We start from the raw sequence: 19,054 nt of genomic DNA on the forward strand, positions 1-19,054 counted from the left end.
CCAATGGTCAGGCTAAGAGAGCTAACCAGGAAATTCTGAAGGGTATCAAGCCCCGGCTTTTGGTCCCTTTACAACGGACGCCGGGTTGTTGGGTGGAGGAGTTGCCTTCCGTCTTATGGAGCATCAACACTACTCCTAACAGGTCTACAGGCTTCACGCCTTTCTTCATGGTTTATGGAGCAGAAGCAGTCCTCCCCAGTGACATCCGTCACGATTCACCTCGCGTGGCGGCTTATGTTGAGACGGATAATGAACAGGCGCGTCAAGATGCTCTGGATTTGTTGGACGAACAGCGTGATGTGGCAGCAGCCCGTTCAGCGATTTACCAACAAGACCTGCGCCGTTATCATAGCCGCCGGGTCAAATCCCGGGTCTTCCAGGAAGGCGACCTTGTGCTCCGGCTCATCCAGGGTCAAATAGATGCACACAAGTTATCCCCACCTTGGGAAGGGCCCTTTGTGGTCAGCAAGAACTTGCACAACGGGTCATATTACCTCATTGATATTCGGGAGCATAAAGATTCGCGTAAATCTGAGGAGGAGAGCCGTCGGCCGTGGAACATAGCTCAGCTTCGGCCTTACTACACTTGAGCTACCGGCTCTCGTGGTGTACATATTTATCTCGGACATGTATATATTATGATAAGCAATAAAGCAGGACCTCTGTCCTTTTTTCCTCCAAATAGGCGTGTGTTGTTTTTTACATACTGACTTAAAGGAGGATCCGGCTTATGATTGTATTCGAATCTAGCCGTAAGCAGTGAAGTCACTTGGGGGCTTCCTGTTCAAACATGGGTCGTATTCGAACCAAAGAGAACATAGCTGTCGATACCCATTTAACTTTGGTTTAACTTTGGTTTACAGTGTTAGTTGCACGTCATGGGTGTCATCAAGACAGGTAAACCGGAGTTAAGGTGTCAACCTTACTACCCGGGTTATTTAAACCGGAAGATGCTTACAGGCTGTTAAGTGTGTTATTATGGCTATGTTTAGAGTATAATTAAGGGCCAGTCCTTTGTTGATTCGTATTCCAGGTTATTTATCTCAAACACCTGATTCTTAGGGCGGTAAGCCGCCTCGAGACTTGTGATTTGCCTTTTCTATGCAGATACTTAGCATCTTTTGAGGTTGAGAAAAACAAAGGGCTGATTCTGACCCGGAGAAACATAAAGGAGACAAATTTAAAGGGCTTTCGCGTTCAAAACGTGCATGATGGCCCGACAGAGATAAACTGTTGCATTTGCTCTATTACAATCATTCTTCAAGTCTCAAAGATGGAACAATGTTTGATAAGCCGCCAGCTAACTTATGATGCCCGCTGAGTTGAAGTCCCCGGCTCATTTCTGTCTTCTCCTCCGGCTGATCCCAAGACCTCGAAGGTCGATGATTTCCAGTTGATGCCGCTGAGAGCTTCGAACTGGGCTTCTTCATCAATTAACCCGGCCGGGTCAATCTCCGGGGCGAAGGTGTGCTGACGAGCCGGAGGGATCAGATTGAGGGCTTCATAGCGAGGGGTTGGGATCCTCTGATTCTCCGCATCATAACCCGACTGGTACTTGGTTAAGTCGGTGTCGTTCCCGATGAGGGTGGCCACCGGGCGTACAGCCTTCACACATGCTGCGAAGTCCTTCTGGTCGAAGGCTGAGCCGTCTTCCTTCAGGCTTGGGTAACCCAGGGCGATGTCGGCCGGGTCTAGCTCCGGCAGGAATGCTTTGGCCCGGCTCAGCGCGGCAATTGCTCCGGCTCTCGCGGAGGCCCGTCGTAGCTCCTGGATCCGCTGCGGCAGAACAGCGAGCCAGCGCAGGACTTCGGCCAGATGAGTTGGCACCTCGTTGGATAGGGCCACCACAGCTAAGGCACGCTGTGACCCGGTGTAGAGCTGTTCCACCAGGGTATACACGGCCTTTAACTTGGTGACCACGCTCTGGTTGAGGTTGGCACTCCTGGGACCTGTTTCACAAGATCAGATAAGCCGGTGACAAGGATGAATCATGACATATACAGACTTGATGAAAGCCGGTGAGGCGACTTACCGAAGATAGCAGCCACCATTTGGGACACCTGGCGCTTTAGGCCGGAGAGCTCAGCGGTCTTCTCAGTGAGGGCCTTCTCCGCCTGTTCTGCCCGGGTTACCAGTGCGGCCTTCTCTTCGACCCAGGCTTTCCTCTCAGCATCAAACTCGGTCTTCAACTTTTCCTGAGTGGCAATGCTGGATACAAACTTGGCGTTTGCCTTCCGGGTCTCCGTCTCCTGCATCTTTAGCCGACTCTTGAGATCCGCAAGGTCCGCCTCTAGTTTCTTGCCAACAGCCTGCATGTATTTCCGGGTTAATTAATAGTTGTTATATAAGTCCCAAGCGCTTTCCAAGCAAAGGCACTTGGCACTTGGGGGCTAATGCATATTGAACGTCTCTATCTACGTACTGCCGGCTCAGTTGAGTAAGCCGGAACCTAAGTCTACAACATATTCAAGTATAAGTCATCGACTTGGGGGCTAGCATGGCAAAGGTAACTATGCAGTAAAGTAAGAAGACGGCAGAAGAGTACCTCGGATTTTTGTTGGATCTGGTTGACCATGGCAACCTCGGCGTCCCGGCTCTTGTGGACTTGGCTGATGTAGCCAGAGACGAGCTCTCCAATGCTCAAGTCGGTGTAGCCGGAGAGGTCCAGGTTCACCCGGTGGGGCTGCAGTAACTCCCCCTTCGCGGAGCACTTGGCCAACGCGGTCGGTCTCCCTGGCTCAACGAATTCCGTCCGGGTGATTACCACGTCCGGGTCGTCTGCTGGTGGGGCTGAGCCGGAGGCCTCCGGGTTAACCGACGCTTCGGTCATTGTCTTGGTAGTCGGGGCAGGGGCCTCAGGTGCCGTGTCCATTGGAATGGTGGCTTCGGGGGCGGAGGTAGCTGGTGGCTCTTGAACCGTCGCCTCCGGGTCAGGCAAGACTGGCACTCCGGCTGACCTGGTTTTCTTTGCTCTTTTGGTGAGCTTCGCCTGGGCACTGAAAAGACAGAAGTGTTAGGCACACAAAGAGTAAGTACAGACAGATAATGTAAGGAGATTGTTATTACCCGGGTGCAGTCTTGAAGGCCGGCAGACTTGACTGCATGGAGTCACCCGAAGAGGGGGAGGTCTCCTGATAATTGGAGTCAGAAGAGTTGAGTGGCTGACGGATAACACCCGCCAACGGATGAAAAGGGTACAGGTGAGAAAAAACCTCAGTGCGACGCTTCCTTGTTGCGTCGGGTAACCCGGCGGAGAGGTCGGTGTCCTTACGGGCCCGGGTGTGACGCCGGCTTTCATGAACCTGCTGCTTCAAAAGAAATTGAGGGTCTTGATGAGCTAATGGATGTGAAAAGCTTACTTTCCGGGTTACTCTTTGGACTTTCAGCTGTGGCAAAGGCTCCGAGTCGGAGGAAAGGGACATTACCTCTTCAACCACCGGGTTACTGGCGCCGGTGTCATCCTGTCAATGAGCAAATGTTGATAAGGCGGACAACAACAAACAACAAATATGGCAAGAATTTAAAGGTTTAAGGATTACCTCTGACTCGGAGCTGTCTCTTAATTGCAATAGCTCCGAAGCAGTGGGTCTGCTTCCCTTTTTGTGAGGGGCGGCTTTCTTGGTGGCTTTCTTTGCCTTCCTGGCTTTCTTGGCCGCCTCATGGTCATATTTGACCCGCCAGAATTTATCATCAGCCTGAAAGATACAATGATTGATTCTTAAATGGTTCAGTTGAAGGTTATATGTAGACGAAGATAAAAGTTAAAGTCAGCGGCTTACCGCTGGGGCTGGATTGGTCTTGCAGAAGGGGGCTAGCCCGGTTCTTCCGCAGTCTGCCAAGCTCTCGTTTAGAAGAGCCTTGGTCTCTTCCTCTGCAACGTCTTCTGGAAGATCATTGCGACTGTGCCTCCGCGGGTCATCCTTTCGCCCGGTGTACTCACACATTAAGCCGGGGCGGCGGCTCAATGGGATCACCCGCCATGAGATCCAGACCCGGACCAGATCAATTCCATTCAGACCGTTGCCTAGCAGGGCTTTGATCTTATTGATCGTTGGAAGCAGAGGCTGGCGTTCCGCGGTAGTCAGTTTGTCGGATAGCGGATGAGCCGGCTCCAGGCGCGTTGGGCGAAAGCCGGCCAGCGGGTTCTCGTCAGCCGGGGACGTATCTTGGCAGTAGAACCAAGTCATATTCCAGTCCTTAGGGTGGCTCGGCGGCTCTGCGTAAGGGAACAGACAGTCCCTACGCCGCTGGATGGAGATGCCGCCTAACTCTAGACTTGGCCCGTTGGCACACTCATTTTGGCGGTTTAAGTAGAACAGCTCTCTGAAAAGCAGCAAACTGGGCTCTTCTCCAAGGTACACTTCGCAAAAGACTTGGAAGTTGCAGATGTTGGATACGGAGTTGGGTCCTATATCCTGAGGCCGAAGGTCAAAGAAGTTGAGCACGTCCCTGAAAAACTTTGAGCCGGGCGGTGCGAAGCCCCGGCTCATATGGTCTGCAAAGATCACTACCTCCCCGTCCCTTGGCTGTGGTCTCTCTTCCGACGGGTTAGGGGCACGGTAGGACATGATTTCCTTCTTAGGTAAATATCCGGACTTAATGAAATTGGCCAGGGTCTCGTCGGTGACGTTGGACCTCATCCAGTTGCAAGTGATGGGAGCCTTGGGAGGCATGGTGAAAGTTGGTGGTCTATGATAAAGAGAAAAGTGTCCGGGTTAATTATAAGCCGGAGATCTATTGTTCAAACTAAGATGGCGGCTTATGAAGGGGACTAATGATATATACTCAGATATAGTGGGATATTTAAGCCGCAGGGGGGTTCAGAGTAAATTGGTTATCTACGGTTTCACTACAGTTAAGCCGGAGGATTCTACAGAGCATAGTTCTCTTTAAACTGGAAAGTTCTATGGCGCATGTTTTCTTTCACCCGGAGATGTAAGCCGCCAAGTTTCAATGGTTGCAGTTTTTACTAAGTGTGGTAAAACAGGTTTTCGCATACTACTGTAACTTTTTCGGATCAAAATGGTCGGAGCAAAGAAAATTTTCTAGACCTAAAATGCGGACGCAGGGAAGTTCTTGAGCTCGAATGAGGCATCTATACAGTGGAAGGAGATCTACTGGTACTTGAAATGAGGCTTAAAACAGCTACCGCACTAACTCTATGCAAGGTTAAAGATCGATTAAGTACAGTGGCTATGAGAACTACTGAGGTTTGTGGCAATGGCGATGAACGCGAAGAACACCGACGAACTCTATGGTAGATCTATTTGACAGGGCAAAGGAGACTCACCGGAGCTGGAGAAGAGCGGAGGTCGCCGCCGTGTATCTGGTCCGGATCAGGGTGATGCAGTGGCCGGGTTGATGAAGACCAGGGGCGCGACGGCGGCGGCAGTGGCAGAGCTCTGGCGGAGGAGCGACGGCGCGAGGAGGAAGAAGAGCGCGTGAGAAGGACCCGTTGGGCCGGCCTATTTATAAGGCGAGGTCATAAGTGGGTGCGAGATTCAAGGAGACCGTGGCGTGATTATCTCCCCCCCACGACGCCTCGATTTTCGGAATGACAGTAAAGCAAAGATCCGTTGCGGATCTGGCGGAGTAAAAAACGGACTTAATGGAGAATGACGTCATGGCGGATTATCTGGAGTCCAGAGGATGACGTCACTCCGGGTTATGGCCTTCACATGAATGATAAGCCGGAGACTTTTTCTGTCAGAAGAGTTGAAGATTGACATGAGCAGGCTCAAATCAATCTGGGGCCTAATGTTGAGGATATAGACCTTAGAGTCACCCGCCAGGAGGGGCCGGGTTACTCGTACGGTTGTTGCCAGAAGCCCGGAGCCAAGTTTCAAGACGATGGGCCAGAGATGGGCTGAGACCCGGATATGGCTTAAGGCCCGTAGTTATAATCATTATTATAGTAGAACTTGTAGCATAAGGCAAGTATAGTTTAGAGTCCGAGCCGGATACTCTTATAAGCCGGCCGGGACTCTAAGGGCTGCTGGGCGTCAGCCTCCCTATATAAAGGGACGACTCGGCAGCAGTTTAGGGACAACAATCTGATCGAGAGCCGGGCATAGCAGTTTAGCTCCCAGGTGATCGTAACCTTAATCAATACCACCTCAAACTGGACATAGGCTTTTACCTTCACCGTAAGGGGCCGAACCAGTATAAACCCTCGTGTTCCTTGTCCCGCATTAACCCCTCCAAGCTTCCTAGCTGCGATGGCTCCACGACTAAGTCCTAGCTCGAGGACATCTGCCGTGACAATTCCACGACAGAGGGAGTACACATACGAAGCAAAATGAGTGAATATACACTCTAAAATATGCCCGTTTGAAATTTGTAAAAAGACAAATATTTAGGAATGAAGGAGTATAATTTTGTGCATGGCACATGGACCCGGATGATGAAGAGGCTTCTAGCAATGCTATCAAGCTTCCATCATTTGTTTACATAATTGAAGTACTATACAAATAATTTTCCAGCGACATGAAATTGTACAATGGTGTGAGCTTTCAGCTTTTGTTTCGCATGTCTTGCCATCGATACTCTTTCGGAAACAATAAAAAACTAACTTCCTTGCTAATGCATGTCAATTATTAGCAAATCAGAGCTAATAATTACATCACAACTGAAGACAGAGTTGTGAGAAGGTGTTAAATTAAAATTGATCCATGCTTTCATTGGCAGTAACGTCCCCCTAGCTCTGTCTAAATCAACAAGGCATGTTGGGAAAAAAGTAGCTATCTGGAGCATGCAACATTCCGATCATTTTGTGCAGTTCCACTAAAATAGAGCTGAGCGTCCCTGTTCCAAAGATATTAAGTGTGATTACGATAATAGAGGACTGCTGATGAAATAATAAACACACAAATAGAAGCCGGTCACCTTTGCAGTCTCTCTTAAGACTAACTAGTTGGAGAAGATTAGGCTCGGAGTTGGATGAGGAGGATAGAGCAAAACCAATCTCCCTTTGTGCAGTCGCACTGAAATGTAGAGACGTTGCCCGTGTGACATTTTAGTACAACTGCACAAAACACTCTTAAGAAAAAAGTGATTTGTGTAGTTCACCAAAAGGTCGCAATAGCAACGAGTAGAAAGGAAACAATTACTGGCCAATAATAGTTGATGACACATGCGACGACAAAAAAGAAGCATATTGCTTGTCCTAAGGGAAGATAACAACACGGTTGTGTTTGTCAAAAACGGTGTGAGGATGAGAATGCAATATGGAAAGTACGCCGGACGAGCTACGTTTTGGGCAAAGAACTATGGAAGATCCACATGCAGCGACGTGGGAAGACGGGCAGTGGAGCAAGGCCGGAGGGGATACCTGGAGGTCGTCGGGATGTAACTAGGTGAGCGGCGGCGGGTGGAATCTGCGAGCAGGTGGCGTAGGCCGCGCCGCGCCAGAGCTTGGTCAGAGAGAACGGCGTGTACCGCAGATCGGGACGTGCTGCCTCGGCGCCGTCAAACGGAGGAACGATGCACTTCGTCCCTTTCCCTCGGCGGACGGGATGCGGTCGGATCAGTGACCAACGGTGAGAGAGAGAGAGGCCACCGCACTCCCTTTCCTCCGGCGGACGGGATGCGGCCGGATCATTGACCAACGGTGAGAGAGAGAGGCCAGCACTCCCTTTCCCCCGGTGGACGGGATGCGGCCGGATCAATGACCAACGGTGAGAGAGAGATGCCATTGCAGCCTTGTGTGAGATACTCTGAAGAGCGACAAACCAGGCAGGCAGGCTCCATTGTATATAGTGAGCGGACTACCTTTTTCTCCATAAAAATCATTTTATATTCTGTGCACGTGCCATTGAGCGCTATAACTTTATTTAAAAATAATGCGGCAACGCGTCAAGTCGAACTTTGTTTCGTGCACGCGTGGTACACGACCTCCCTAGGTAAACAACCGCTACAGGCGTTCAAATTAGCACGTGGGCTGCCATTTCGTAAAGAAATGAGCTCCACCGTGTACCCGCGCGGGTGTGGCTGGGCACGAAGCGTGAGTACGTGCACGGTGCACCTATTCTCTTCTTGTATACGTACACCACCTATATGGGGTTGTGTGAGAGAGATACAAACCTAGAGAGATATAGTGTGTGGGTTCTTGAGAGTTTTTTTGGGGGGGGGAGTCAATCAAAAAATGTAACATATGCAATGTGTGTGAAATAGAGTCCTGGATATAACATATATATAGAGGGGGCGATCCACGAGAAGAGAGTGGAGGTATCATCGGCTTGAGGTGTCCATAGAATCGAAGAGAGGGATGATGTGTGTGTGTGCGCGCGCGATCGATAAAGAGTGCCATCGAATTTGTGTGTGCCTACGTTAAAGATATAGAGTGGCTGGCCTACTGGAACGTGAGATGGGACATGTGCAGTTTGTCTCTGTGGCATGGATACCTACCTGCAGCGCTCGACTATCAGTGTGTGGTGGGGGAAGAGGGAGGCCCAATTAACTATAGAGGTACAATGGCTGGTATATGTGTGGAGGAGGAGAGAGGGCTACCTCATGTATTAAGGAGATCGATCCGCCTCATGTATTAAGGGAGATCGATCGGCATCCATGCATATGTGCAGGAGAGGAATAAGGTTGGGAGAGAGACAGAGCTAGAGTGTTGGAGGGGGTGGTAGTGGAGTTGCTTCTAACAAATGGTGGGATAGGCTTGCTAGAAAAATGGAGGGCACGCCCGCAATATCAATAAGAGAGGAGATGGCTGCTTGTTGTCTGTGCACGTGCGTGTGAGAGACGGGTCAGGAGGCATGCACGAATGATGAGGGGGGACGATGTGGCTGGGGTAAGCAGATGTAACTACATAGGAAGATCAATCGCCCTTTGTTAGAGAAAGGAGAGACATAACTTGTGAGGTACGGCGATGGATGGGGGGGGGGGTAGTTAAAGTCGATCTAGGTATATGTTGGGAGATCGATCGGTATACATGCATGTGTGTGTTAGATGCAAATGAGGCACGAGGAGAAGGATAGAGAGAGGGATGCATGTAGGAGGTGGTACGAGAGGCATACTATATCAAGGGGGGAGGAGTGTGCGAGTACGAGAACGATGAAAAGAGTGGTGGGAGTGAGGCATGGACGGTGACAAGAGAAGAGGGGAAGCTTGTGTTTGTGCTAGGCACACCTGGCTAGAGAGGCATATCGATCGATGTGTGCCGTAAAGAAGGAGCTGGGGGGCCTACACACACCGTGGGTGAACGACCTAAAGTGAAAAGACGAATTTGCGCGATGGAGCTAGAGAATGTTGAGCGAGGGTGAGAGGGATGCGGGCGTGTGCATGCACAAGAGAAAGTTAGCGCTAGCTACAAAGATAAGTGGGTTGTGTGGGTGTAAAAGACGAATAGAGATCATATATACTTCATTATAAAAAGCGAATTCGGATATTTGAAGAATTTATCATAGTGTTTCAATATATATAACGGCGATACACATTGTAACGCCCCGGATTCGATGCGCCAGGTGTCTTCTAGTTATTCGTCGTTGTTGCCATATCATTTGCTTGCGTGTTGCATCTTGCCATGTCATCATCTGCATTGCATCCTCATGTCTTTCAAAACTTGCATCCGGCCTTTTCCCCGTTGTCCGTTTCACGATCCGACACTCTCACACGCGCCCGTTGCCCCTCTCAGGCCTCGTTTCGTGAGTGGCATAAAAATGTTCTCGGAATGGGATGAAAGTTGGCGTGCGGTGTTGTTTTAGAGTAGGTAGACCGCCTGTCAATTTTCGTCGCATTCGGAGTCCGTTCGACGCCCCAACGGTTAACCGCGTAGCCCGAAACCCCTCTCTTTGCAGCCCAGCACCCCTCCACCACAGCCCACTAGCCCATCCAAACCCCTCCATGCTCTCGGTCGTTCGATCATGATCTTGTGGGCGAAAACCGCACCTCATTTGGACACTCCTAGCTCCCTCTACCTATAAATATGTGATCCTCCCCGAAATCCCGCGGTCCAAACCCTAGCCCCGCCCCTCCGCGCCACCGGACGCGTCCGCGCCGTCGCCGGACACGTCCGCCGCCGCGCCCGGTCCAATCCCGCGCCACCACATGGCACTCCGCCGCGGCCCGCCAGGCCCATCGTGGGCCTGCGCGCCGCCGCCGCCCGAGCGCCCGAGGTGCCCTTCGCCCTCGCCGCCCTCCGCCGCCTCGTCGCCGGCGCCTCCCCGCCGCCCGCGTCCAGCGCCGCCTCGTCCGTCCGCTTCCCGCCGACCGCCGGCGCATCTCGGCCCCGCCGTCCGCTTCCCGCCGACCGCCGGCGCCTCCCCGCCGCCGCGTCCCCGCGTCGGCGCCGCCTCCGCCCGTCGCCGGACTGCGCCGCCCCGACCCCCGCCTCGCCGGAGGCCACCGCCTCGCTGGATCTGAGGGAGTGGACGAGATCCACCACTCCTTCCATCCAAACACGCCGTCCCCGCCCCGGATCTCCTCGTCCCGCACGCCTCCGTCCCGGGTTGACTTTTCTGCGGGGTATAATTTTCTCGAAGTCCCTGAAATATCATCTTATGTGTGGTTCTTTGACCTGCTGTAACTTCTTGCGTGCTGCTCCGTTTTGTGTGTATAATATATCAAAATGTTCATCATGAGATGCTCTTCGTTTCGTTCCATTGTGCGATGATTGTTTGAGTCCATCTTGATGCCCTAATCATCGTTGCAAGAGTGCTATATGATGTTAACTGCTGTATGTTTACAGAACTTGCTGATTTGTTATTTTTGTTACATTTTGTGTGTGCATTCTATGAGCATGAGCTCTACATGTGTTTTGAAATAAATCATGCCATCTTTACAGGGGTTCTCTTGCATCTTGACTCACTCAAGCATTTTCGTTCGTTTTCTAATACGTCCGGTGATTCGTTCTCTTCTTCTTCGTTCTTTTCACCCAACTCTTTCAAGTCTTCCGGAGTTTTTGTGTCGTTACTCAAGTCAAGTATCGTTCCATTTCTCAAGTTCATGTTCTATTCTTTCCTTGTTTATCCAGAGTGCTGCATAGATTCCTTCGTTATTATTCCTTTTCTATCTTGTCCTAACCGGAGTGGTTTCAAATTCAGCCTTATTCCTTGAGCTTTTGCTTCTTGTCTCATTCAACATTCCTCTTTCCTACTCGAGTGTTCTTGACTTTGTTCATCCTCACTGTTTTGTTCTTATTTCACCTCATCCCTTTTTGCCTTCCGTCTCGGTCCTAAGATCTCGGGACGAGATCTCTTGTTAGTGGAGGAGTGTTGTAACGCCCCGGATTCGATGCGCCAGGTGTCTTCTAGTTATTCGTCGTTGTTGCCATATCATTTTCTTGCGTGTTGCATCTTGCCATGTCATCATCTGCATTGCATCCTCATGTCTTTCAAAACTTGCATCCGGCCTTTTTCCCCGTTGTTCGTTTCACGATCCGACACTCTCACACGTGCCCATTGCCCCTCTCAAGCCTCGTTTTGTGAGTGGCATAAAAATGTTCTCGGAATGGGATGAAAGTTGGCGTGTGGTGTTGTTTTAGAGTAGGTAGACCGCCTGTTAATTTTCGTCGCATTCGGAGTCCGTTCGACGCCTCAACGGTTAACCGCGTAGCCCGAAACCCCTCTCTCTTTGCAGCCCAGCACCCCTCCACCATAGCCCACTAGCCCATCCAAACCCCTCCATGCTCTCGGTCGTTCGATCACGATCGTGTGGGCGAAAACCGCACCTCATTTGGACACTCCTAGCTCCCTCTACCTATAAATATGTGATCCTCCCCGAAATCCCGCGGTCCAAACCATAGCCCCGCCCCTCCGTGCCACCGGACGCATCCGCGCCGTCGCCGGACACGTCCGCCGCCGCGCCCGGTCCAATCCAACGCCGCCACGTGGCACTCCGCCGCCGCCCTTCGCCGCGGCCTGCCAGGCCTATCGCGGGCACGCGCGAGCCCGCGCGCCGCCGCCGCCCGAGCGCCCGAGGCGCCCTTCGCCCTCGCCGCCGCCGCCCTCCGCCGCCTCGTCGCCGGCGCCTCCCCGCCGCCTCGTCCGTCTGCGCCTCCGCCGCCGCCGGCGCATCTAGGCCCCGCCGTCCGCCGCCGTCCGCTTCCCGCCTTTCGCCGGCGCCTCCCCCTCCGCCCGTCGCCGGACCGCGCCACCCCGCCACTTCGGATTCGCGCCGCCGCCCCGACTCCCGCCTCGCCGGAGGCCACCGCCTCGCCGGATCTGAGGGAGTGGACGAGATCCACCAATCCATCCATCCAAACACGCCGTCCCCGCCCCGGATCTCCTCGCCCCGCACGCCTCCGTCCCGGGTTGACTTTTCTGCGGGGTATAATTTTCTCCGTCCCTGAAATATCATCTTATGTGTGGTTCTTTGACCTGCTGTAACTTCTTGCGTGCTGCTCTGTTTTGCGTGTCAAATATATTATAATGTTCATCATGAGATGATCTTCATTTCTTTCCATTGTGCCATGCTTGTTTGAGTCCATCTTAATGCCCTAATCATTGTTGCAAGAGTGCTATATGATGTTAACTGCTGTATGTTTACAGAACTTGCTGATTTGTTATTTTCGTTACATTTTGTGTGTGCATCCTATGAGCCTGAGCTCTACATGTGTTTTGAACTAAATCATGCCATCATTACAGGGTGCTTGTCTTGTATTTTTGTGATCTATGTGGTGACTAGAACAAGCATGCAAAGTAGCCTCCATGATGTTACTGATTTCTGTGACTTAGTCATTTCTGCTAAGTCTGAGTCTGTTATATTTTGTTGCTATGTTGGCATGCTGCTACCATGAGTTCTATGCATAATCTGGAGTTGGTCACTAAGGATGTTTTGTTATACATGGTATGTTCTATCCATACATGCCCTTGATTGCATTTATGGGTTGCTGTAGATTTTTGTAATCGTGCTCCAAATTGCTAAATAATGTTGCTGTCAGCCTGTTAACATGAAGTTCAGTTTTGACGTGTGTTTTGCTAGTGATCCATGCACCCTATGAACTTTCTCTTGCCATTCTTAGCTTCATAATTATGCCATCTTACTGTTGGATGCCTTCACATGCCATGAAATGCTTTGTGATGAGTGATTTGAGCTTGCAAAGATGCCTTCATAATTCTGTTTATGCCATGCTCAGTTTTTCTGCCAAGTCTGTATCTGTTTATGAAACTTGCTATGTTTACATGGGTGCCATCATATCTTATGTGCCTTTTTGGCTGATGATCAGTGAGGACCTTGTGTTCTATGCAATTAGTACATTCATGCCATGCCTTTTTTTCCTATGACATGTTCCTGTAACTTGTTGTTTATAGCTCTAAACATGGCAACCTGATGTTATTTCTGCCATGTCCAGTGATTTTCTGCCAAGTCTATGAAACTGTTATTCTTTTCAATCTTGCCATGTCATTTTGAGCATGTTCCCGTGGTTTCTGGAGATAGCTCAGTGTTCATGTTTTGTCATGCTTTACCTGTACATCATGTCCATGCCTTTTGTTTTCATTTTGTGCTGCTGTAGCATATTTGCATGATGCTTGCAAGATGCCTAGTTGCTGTTTTGTACAGATTGTTGATATATCTTGTATTGTGCGTATGTGTTGCACCGTTGCTCCGTTTTGAGCATGCTCTATATGAAACTTGCTTAGAGTTGCATATAGTTTCATCTATCATGTTGAATCCTTATCTTGAGTGTGTTTGCTTGATGTTTGATTGCATTTTGCATCAATGCCATGTTTAACTTGTTTTGCTCATATCTTCTAGGCCGTAGCTCCGAACTAAATGAACTTTATATGTAACATGACTAGAATCTCGTGTAGATCATCTTGGTGCATCTTAACTTGCTGTTTAACAACTTGAACATAAGGTTTATTCAGATCTGGACCAATTTCGAAATTTGCATATGGGGATATACCGGATTTGTTATACGTTAGTTCCGGCCTCATTCAAACTTGCTTTGATGTGTTGTTCTTGTATGCATCATCTCTTGCCATGAGTAGCTTCATGTAGCCTTGTCATGCATCATACTTGGTTGAGCATCATGTCTTGTTTATGTGTTGAGTGTTTACCGTGTTGTTTGCTTCTTTCCGGTTGCGCTTCTTCTCGATAGTTCCTGTTTCGTTGCGATCGTGAGGATTTGTTCGTCTACGCTCGGTTCGTCTTCGTGGCTTCATCTTCTTCATGGACTCGTTCTTCTTCCTAGCGGGATTTCAGGCAAGATGACAGTCACCTTGGATCTCACTACTATCATGGCTATGCTAGTTGCTTCGTTCTATCGCTATGCTGCGTAACCTATCACTTGCTCTTCAAGCCTCCCAAATTGCCATGTCAGCCTCTAACCTTTGTCACCCTTCCTAGCAAACCGTTGTTTGGCTATGTTACCGCTTTTGCTCAGCCCCTCTTATAGCGTTGCTAGTTGCAGGTGCAGATGAAGATTGCTCCATGTTGGATTATGTTTATGTTGGGATATCACAATATCTCTTATTTAATTAATGCATCTATATACTTGGTAAAGGGTGGAAGGCTCGGCCTTATGCCTGGTGTTTTGTTCCACTCTTGCAGCCCTAGTTTTTGTCATACCGGTGTTATGTTCCTTGATTTTGCGTTCCTAACGCGGTTGGGTGTTATGGGGACCCCTTGACAGTTTGCTTTGAATAAAACTCCTCCAGCAAGGCCCAACCTTGGTTTTACCATTTGCCTATCACCTACTTCTTTTCCCTTGGAAGTCGTGCTCCCGAGGGTCATCTTTATTTTAACCCCCCCGGGCCAGTGCTTCTCCAAGTGCTAGTCCAAACCGAGCGATGTCCGGCGCCCCCTGGGCAACCAGGGTCTATGCCAACCCGACGTAGTGCTCATCCGGTGTTGCCTTGAGAACGAGATATGTGCAGCTCCTATCGGGATTGTCGGCACATCGGGCGGCTTTCCTGGTCTTGTTTTACCATTGTCGAAATGTCTTGTAAACCGGGATTCCGAGACTGATCGGGTCTTCCCGGGAGAAGGAATATCCTTCGTTGACCGTGAGAGCTTATAATGGGCTAAGTTGGGACACCCCTGCAGGGTATTATCTTTCGAAATCCGTGCCCGCGGTTATGTGGCAGATGGGAATTTGTCAATGTCCGGTTGTAGATAACTTGACACTTGACTTAAATAAAATGCATCAACCGCGTGTGTAGCCGTGACGGTCTCTTTTCGGCGGAGTCCGAGAAGTGAACACGGTTTTTGGGTTATGTTTGACGTAAGTAGGAGTTTAGGATCACTTCTTGATCATTGCTAGTTTCACGACCGTTCCGTTGCTTCTCTTCTCGCTCTTATTTGCGTATGTTAGCCACCTTACACTGCTTAGTCACTGCTGCAACCTCACCAGTTATCCTTTCCATACCCATTAAGCTTTGCTAGTCTTGATACCCATGGTAATGGGATTGCTGAGTCCTCGTGGCTCACAGATTACTACAACAATAGTTGCAGGTACAGGTTACGTGGTGATCATGACGCGAGAGCGATGTTATTTGTTTTGGAGTTCTTCTTCTGCTTCTTCTGTGATCAAGGGATAGGTTCCAGGTCGGCAGCCTGGGCTAGCAGGGTGGATGTCGTTTGAGTTTCTGTTTATGTTTCATCCGTAGTCGGATGTTGTTCTCATGTATATTGATGTATTCTTGCGACATCTGTACGGCTTGTATGTATCCCCATCTATTATGTAATGTTGATGTAATGATATCCACCTTGGAAAAGTGTGTCAATATGCAGTTCTATCCTTGGTGGGACCTTTGAGTCTCTTTAGGATAGTATCGCATATTGGGCGTGACACACATGGTGTAGTTATGAACATGTTATACTACATTTAATATATTTTATCTCTACTCTTATAAAAAAATGGAGTTGTTGATGATGGTGTGCCTGCCATCCTGCATCATAGGCTGTCCGATTTATATCTGGCGGATAGCAATGAAACTATGATGGTTGAAGTTGGCAACAATCATGATTGTAGATTCTTATTGAAATAGAGAAACGAATTCAAATTTAGTTCGAATTGCAGCGGTAGTATAGACATTTGGAATGCACTAAAATGTTGGTATGAGTAGGTTACATGCATTATACAGAAAGCGAAAAAATTTAATCGTACATAACATGGATTCATACTCCCTCCTTCCATCTATATAGGGCGTAATGAGATTTTTAAGACCGCCTTTGACTATTGACAAGATTAATAGTACATGACATGCACAATGTGAAAATTATATCATTGAAAGAACCTTTCACAGACGAATTTAACGGTGTGCTTTGTGTAAGTTGCATGTCATATATCATTGCTCTAATATTTGGTCAAAGTTAGCATCGAAAAACTCATTAGGCCCTATATAGATGGAAGGAGGGAGTAGCTTTGAATAGCATTTGTATAGTAAAACGGGGCAAGACTCTCTCTTTGTGTGGTGTGAATAGTTTTATTTTTTTCGTTTTCTTTTTGGTTGAGGGAAGTGCGAATTGATTTGGTACGTACAAGTACAATATTACTACACGTTACGCTTGTCCCTAAAATTCAACCCGCGTCTTGTTATATACCGAAAATTCAGACATCGTGCTCCCAAAACTGGCGCCTTCACAACCCGCGCCTTGCTATCCCGAAATTACAACGCGCGCGAAAACTCCCTCCAGCTGCCAAATCCTGACACGCGAAATCCCCCTTCTAACCCTGAGCCGAAAGGGCCGCTAGTTAAAATCGGTGGGGGGTACTTTTGTAACACACCCTACATTTTGGACAAGCGCGTCCCTAAGTCATGCTTCACCCCCTCCCATCGCCCTCTTTTCGCCATTCGAAATCCCAGGCCGCCATAACCTCTCCGCTCCAGCCGTGAAACCCCACCCTCCTCCGTCCGCCACGTCACCGCTGCCCAGCCGGAGCCTCTTCCCCGACGACGTCGTCCACCGCAACAGCTCGACGTCCCTCGTCCACCTCCCCGGATGAGGATCCGTCGTCCATCTTGCCGTCCCGCCAGTTCAGATGCCCCGTCCTCCACCTCCAAGGAGCTGCTCCGACGATCGCCTCGTCTATCACGGCTGCTCCATCCCCATAGCACCGCCTTAACCTGCTCCACCGGAACCGCAACATCCTCACCGACTCCTCGGACAAAGCCGATGCCTACTCGGCGCCACCAAAGAGGTTGTACACTCATCGCATCGCACCTTCTCCTTAACTTGACCTCCCGGCGCCGACGGTGCTCCATCCCACACCCCCATGGAGCGGCTACCTTGAAGCTGGCGCCGCGGGCGACATCTCCACAGCGGCTCTCCCCCAGTGCGAGGCCCCTTCGGCGGCGGCGTCCATACCAGCCGGATCTGTTGCTGCTGCTCCGGCTCTCGCTCGCGCTGCTGCTGCTGCTCTGGCTCTCGCTCGATCGCTCGCTCGCCCAGCTGCTGCTGCTGCTCTCCCCCTCACTCGTGCTGCTGCTCTGCTCCGATTAAGCCACACTTCAGTCGACTGAATCGACTTTTGGGTCAGTCGATTTTTAGGGGGTGGGGGGGGGGGGGCTCGCCGGAGTTAAGGAAGAACCACCCGCAGCGGGGACGAGGGCTCGCCGGAGAGGTACCCCACTATCTATCTTAGGGTTCAGGGTGGGGGGGCTAGAGGGCTGGCCGGGGCGGCGGTGGCGAGTTGTTTCGGGGCGGCGAGGCGGCGCTGGGGCCGGCGGTTCGGCCGGTGGTGGCTGGCGGCTCAGGGGGGTGCAGGTTGAAGATGAACTACAGGTCCTCCCTAAACTACATGTCAAGTGCCTCTCTGCTACCATTGCGTTCAGTTTCGACAGTAGCATTCAGATTCCACAGTAAATTTCAGTTTCGACAGTTAAGTTCAGAGTCAACAGTTTTTACCTCATCTGTTGTAGCAGGTGGTTTTTGGTGATGTTAATTTTACATCCATTTTACATCATCTAATTAGAATCCCACTTGAGATTGACGATGTCTGTCTTGTGCTGCTTCAGCCTTGACGTCTTGCGGCTCACCGGAGCTGCTCCAACGACATAACGATCCATCACAACAGAGCAGTGCCCTGGACGCCGTCTACAGATTCCTCAGATCTTCCTCCACACCTCCGACAACCACCTCTGCCTCAACTGCTTCAGCGACCAACCCAATGATGCTGAGGTCGACATGGCTACGGCAAAGAGGTTGTACACTTGTTGCATCACTTATTACTATACATTCACGTCGATCCATTAGGGCTATTTTGGTTCAACGGAAAAACGTCGATCCACTGGTTGTTACCATCACTCTAAATTTCTGCATGCTCTCCTTACATAATCTCACCATATTTTTTTCGTATGCATGTCAGATATTGTACACAGTCATGCTGAACATGTAGAGAAAAAGAGAAGAGTTTTGCATGGCAATACAATGTCATGCAGACATCGCTCCATGGTGGGTTCAATGGCAAACCCTCCCCACCCCTCTCCAGATTGTAATCCAGAGGAAGATATCTGTTCTGAGGCGGATTCAGACGCCGCTGACCACTCCTATTTACCCCCAAGGTGTTTGCTCTACCTTGGCATGATGATGTTAGTCATATCATGCATATGTTGCCTTGCAGTGCCTACTTTTGACATCATATACGTCATCTGCTTAGTTTAGACATGTTCTGTAATGCCACCTGTTTAGTTTCTATATCATATATGGAAATTATGCAGTCTCATATCTTTTAGCCAGCCATAATATATGTGAAATGTGCAATGCCATCCTGTTTAACCAGGCATCATATATTTGAATGATATCTTGCCCATCCTTTTCTTCATTACATTTCCATTTGCCGACAATGTTTGTACATTAAACTACTCTTCCTGTGAATCAGCCATTTGGGTGGGAGATGGAAAAATTTGGATTGAAAACAAGGCCTTCAGAGCAGACAGTGCTACCTGTCGAAGCAAATCTCATGTTGGGTCCCGATAGCTCCTCAGAGATGGATTCAGAGACAGATGACCAGTCCTATTCCCCCACTGAGGTGTATGCTCTAACTTGGCATGGTTATACTGCTCATATCATGCATACGGTGTCTTGCATTGCATAGTTTAGACATCATATACACAATATTCAACACCATGTTCTGAGTTCAGACATCATATCGAATGCCCTC

The sequence above is a fragment of the Aegilops tauschii genome, chromosome 4 (assembly GCF_002575655.3).
Source record: "Aegilops tauschii subsp. strangulata cultivar AL8/78 chromosome 4, Aet v6.0, whole genome shotgun sequence".
Classification (NCBI taxonomy): domain Eukaryota; kingdom Viridiplantae; phylum Streptophyta; class Magnoliopsida; order Poales; family Poaceae; genus Aegilops; species Aegilops tauschii.